General features: G+C 34.6%; 1 protein-coding gene and 1 long non-coding RNA gene across 2 annotated transcripts in view; one reads left to right on the top strand and one right to left on the bottom strand.

Annotated features, from left to right (window-relative positions):
- Positions 1-5,000, top strand: part of sardh (sarcosine dehydrogenase) — a 65,812-nt gene that overhangs the window by 41,833 nt on the left and 18,979 nt on the right.
- LOC306991490 overlaps positions 3,753-5,000 on the bottom strand; it is a 2,918-nt gene continuing 1,670 nt past the window's right edge. The window contains exons 3-4 of the long non-coding RNA XR_013796110.1: positions 4,920-5,000; positions 3,753-4,771 (exon numbers count right to left, since the gene is read on the bottom strand). The exon at positions 4,920-5,000 is cut by the window's right edge and continues 18 nt beyond it. This is a non-coding gene — a long non-coding RNA (uncharacterized lncRNA). The remainder of the gene's footprint in view (positions 4,772-4,919) is intronic.

Genomic DNA, 5,000 nt, shown 5'->3' on the forward strand with positions numbered 1-5,000 from the left:
ATAAGCTATGATTTAGGCCAAATTAGTGAAGGTTTTTTTTTTTTTGACTGATCAAACTGATCTTGTTATACATTAAAAATATATATATATATTTTTTAACACAAGTCAAGTCCACTTATGTGAATCAAATTTTCTTTGCATCACATTTTTTTGTCATTTATTCATATTTTGATATTTGTCCACCCTCCCTATGACCCTGTCGCACTTTTATTTATTTTTTACAGTCGTTTCAATGCATATTTTACATGGGAAATTGACAGCAAACAACGGGTCAAAAATGAGCTAGTTAGCCCTGCTGGTAGATGCTGAAACTACACCGTTCTTCTGGACCAAAAAAACGAACAAATATTTCTCCATTGATGGTCATTCAAAAGTAGTTGTGTATTCTGATGAAATGCATAACTGGTTTCCAGCGCCTGATGCTCTTAAAAGCATGAGAAGGACTTTTATTTTGTTTTTCCCCGTCTGCTGTCTCTTATGTAGACAGTCGCTCAGAACAAGTGGTTTTTGCAGCTTTGTATCGGATCTTTTTTCGACTCAGACTTCTGAAACTGTTCTGTTTCAAAAGATCAAGGGGAATGAGATGTTTCATTACGCGAGTCCTTTAAAGCACTTCTGCTTTGCTCATCAAAAGAGTGTGCCCTTCGCCTGTGTCCTTCAGTCCCTTTCCTCGTGTCCAGATGAAAGCTAGATGAAAGAGTTAGCAGCTTTGTGAAATCTCCCTCTTCATCCTCCTTTCCTCCACTGTTCTCCTCGTGGCTTAGGAGAGGGCAGTGGTTCTGTCACATCTAATGAGAACAGTGTTTCTAATGAACAGGAGCTATCTCAGTCCCGTTGTGATCTCCATGTGTTCTCAGTCTGCTCCCGTTCATCTTTCCAGTGCATTCGCTCACACGGGTGCCATAAAAACCTCTGAGAATCAACTGCTCACTTCGTTCACTACTGTAAATGTTATGTCATCTTAGAGGAATATTCTGGGTTTAATGCAAGTTAAGCTCTCTGGCACCATTTGTGCCATAATAATTATAATTTAAAAAAGAAGCATCAGAATTTTCAGTGAGTAAGTAAAGCAGTAGAATTTTGAAGCTTCTAATTTTATGAAATAACTTATGTTTTATTAATACAATTTAAAATAACTGTTTTCTTTTTTAATATATGTTAAAATGTGATTTATTCCTGTGATCAAAGCTGAATTGTCAGCATCATTACTCCAGTCTTCAGTGTCACATGTTCCTCCAGGAATAAATTATTACTAAATAATTATCTTCACTATAAATTATTATTGGTACTCGGGGCGGCGCCAGATAATTTTTTTACACAGGTGCTGAGATCATTGACGGGGAGCTGCTATATATATAAATATATATAATATTATTATTAATAAATGAGCAAAACTTGGCCACTCAATATAAAATATTCAATTGTTTTCATTTTATTAAATTGAACAATCACAACTTTCAGCATTCAATCAAATATTCTTAAATATGTATTATTATTAATAATGTTATTTCAACATAATATCTCATTATTTCGACATATGTGTGCGTTTTATACAAGATGTGAATGTGTAAATCCGGTGACGCGTGCATTGATTTTTATTAATAAACTAGTGTTTTCTGTGTCAGTGTCGGCTGCAAAGATGAAGTTGACGATCGCCATCTCCGTAGAGAACGCGCCTATAGAGGGAAATGCACAGAATATGAACGCAACGTTTTTAATTACACGTTAAGCATTTTCCTCCCATAGAAAACCATTATAAGGCTTAATGCAGATTAGAATGTCCCCTTATTATGTCGAAATAACGAGATATGTCGTAATAACAACTTATGTCGAAATAACGAGATATTATGTCGAAACGAAATAACGAATTATGTCGAAATATGAGATATAACGATGCAATAACGACTTAATATCTCGGAATAACAGGATACGTTTTCTTTTCTTTTTTTCTTCACCATGCGGTGCAGAGCTTCCATAGAATACAGGCTGGATATAATTGCTTCCAGAAATTATTTTTCGGGGTGCTTTGGTCTTTCTTGGGGTGCTGAAGCACTGCTAGCCCCTCCCTAGCGCCGCCCATGTTGGTACTCACTTATTAATAATGGTTCTTATTATTATCAATGTTGAACACAGTTTGTGGAAACCTATTCCAGGATAGTTTAATGAATAGAAAGTTCAAAAGAATAGTGAGAAGAGTTTATTTAGAGTAGACATCTTTTGAAACATAAATGTCTTCACTTGCTGTCCTTGCTGAATAAAAGTTTTCTTTTTTTTTAACCCCCATATTTTGAATGCTTTCCAGACATTATGTTTATGGTCACTTCCATTGTAAATGCCTCACTGGATCCAGATATTTTTTTTATAAGAAAAGGTCAAAATTATTTTTGTGGTAATCAACATTATGCCACAAGTGCTATTGTTTGAACTCGAAAAATTACTTTTGTAAAATTTACATTTTGTGAATCAAGTCACGTGGCAGTGGTTGAATATACAGATTAATGTCATTGGGAACCAGTGAGTGGAAGGAGACGCGGCCCGTGTGTAGACACAGCTGAGGAAACGTCTAGAGTGATGATGTTAGTGTGATTTCATAGCTGGCCTTGTCCTCACGAGAGACCATCTCAATATTTTTGCTGGAATTATAACATTGTGTTTAACTACCTCCCTCAAAATGTGTTTTACCCAAGTACAGCATGTTCCAGGAACAACAAAGGATGTTAATTCAAGGAACTTGTTAATGCAAATCTCTTTGTTTGTGAATATCTAGAGATTTTGATACCATTATTTATGGGTGACTGTAAAGCCCGGGTAGCTCATAAGATGCAGTGTAAAGATGTTCAGAGCCGCATTCTGTCTGAAAGGCTGTTGTGTGCATATTGAAATGATCCCGGTGTCAGGACGGGAGTGAGATGTATGCAGTGTTAGCTTAGCAAGCGACAGTGTGCTGATATTGAAGTGTGAATGCGTGCTTTACCGTCATCTAGAGACATGCTTCTGAACGCACTGAAGCCACTGTGAGCTTGACCGAAGGGGGAAGAGATGGAACCAGCAGATGCATGTTATAATTGGACATTTTATTCGCCAAAGCAGGCAGATTTTGTTTTTTCGTACAAGAACATTTTAATGAATATGAAAATGAATTCATGACATTTATTCGCCCTTATGTCTTCTCTGGGACACAAAAGCAGTTATTCATAGCAGAATGGACACAGCTGTTAAACAGTGGAAGTGAATGGGGACCAAGATATTCAAGATAACTTTAATTTTAGTCTGTTCATCTGTTCATCATGTTTAGTCTGTAAAACTTGTGTCTGTCCTCGGAAAACTTAGATTATAGTGCACATTACTTCATTTTTGTTATTTTTGGAGCTTGACAGCACTTTTATTGTATGGAAGAGAGCAGCCTGAACATTCAACAAAATTTCTCTTTTTGTTCCACAAAAGAAAAAAAGTAATGTATAAAAAAAACTATAATTTTTAATGTTTTTTAAAGAAGTTTCCTCAAGGCTGCAGTTATTTGATCAAAAATACAGTAAAAACTGTAATATTGCAAAAATGTTATATTAATTTAAAATGAATTTGTTAAAAGTCATTTGTTAAATTATTTGTACGCCAGTCTTCAGTGTCACGTGATCCTTCAGAAATCATTCTAATATGATATTTTGATGCTCAAGAAATATTTATTATTATTATCAATGCTGGAAACCGTTATGCTTATTCACTGTTAAAACTGTTACTTGAATCTAACTCAATAAAATTAAGACAACATTTTCCAACTACTTTTTGTAAGTTTATTGAACTAACTGATATTTTGAGTAAGGACAACCTAATATTTTCGAATTAATAAAAAAACATATTATTAAGTAGCATTTTAAGAAAAAGCCAATAAATTAAGTACAATCAAAGTAAAAAAACAGATCTGCATTTTATACAGACTTAATTAAATTAGGTAAAATTTAAATGAAAAAATACTTGTTAATGTCTTCTGTTTTATTAGTTTTAACCAATTTGCTCTTGGTTTTGAAAGTGTAAACCCAAATAATTAGTTCAGACTGTTAATTTTCAACATTTATTAACAGTACCAATTAGCTGCACAATGTAAACAATCAGTAACATCTGAATCAGCCAATAAAGTGCTTCAGTGTTTTTACGGTGTACATATTAAAACAGTTTAATATTTTTAAACAGTTGAAATTAGCTGGACAGTATAAAGTAACATCTGTACTCATGCATTAAAACAATCATGAACTGCTGTTTTGTAAAACACCTTCACAGTAGTGTGTACATATTTTAAATATAATAAAATATAAACATTTTAACACTAACTTACTTTACAGGTCACAAGCATGAGCATCTGACCTACAGTACAACTTAGCATTATACAATAACATGACACCTTCACATAGTTTGTTATTTAGAAACATTTTTACTCAAATATTCCACTGATCCCACCAACTGACCAGTTTTGAAAGAACATTTTCACTTTATTTTTCAAAGTCATGAACTTTGGGCTTGGTTTTGGGCGCAGTGTGTCAAGTCCCACGAAAAGTCTTTGGAACACCTCAAATGTTTTGCAAAGCTTGGGTGGATACTCGAGATTAAGGGCATATGTCAACCCAAGCAGTAAGCAGCATGCTCTGGCCAGATTTCCGAAATTAGAAAGGACTGGAATTCCCTCAAGGATGATTCCTACTGCATCTGGATCACGGCAGACATAAATGCTGAAATTTTTCATTTTCAGGTCATCATGAACAGTTGTCTCTACAGCCCCCTTTGAGATAAAACAAATATATATAAGACAATCTGATTTGTTTATGAAAACAGATACTCTACCATTACCAGCCAAATGCTGGTTCAGTTAGTTTACATTAACAGTCAGCACAATTTAAACCTGTTCACCAGACTGAGCCAATACTTACACAGTAATCAGAGATGAGCTCCTGTGCACTCTCTCCCATATATTCAAAGAGGCATCTCAGAGTGACATCTCTCTTTTTTAC

Source organism: Phoxinus phoxinus (genome assembly GCF_949152265.1).
Source record: "Phoxinus phoxinus genome assembly, chromosome: 23".
Taxonomy (NCBI): domain Eukaryota; kingdom Metazoa; phylum Chordata; class Actinopteri; order Cypriniformes; family Leuciscidae; genus Phoxinus; species Phoxinus phoxinus.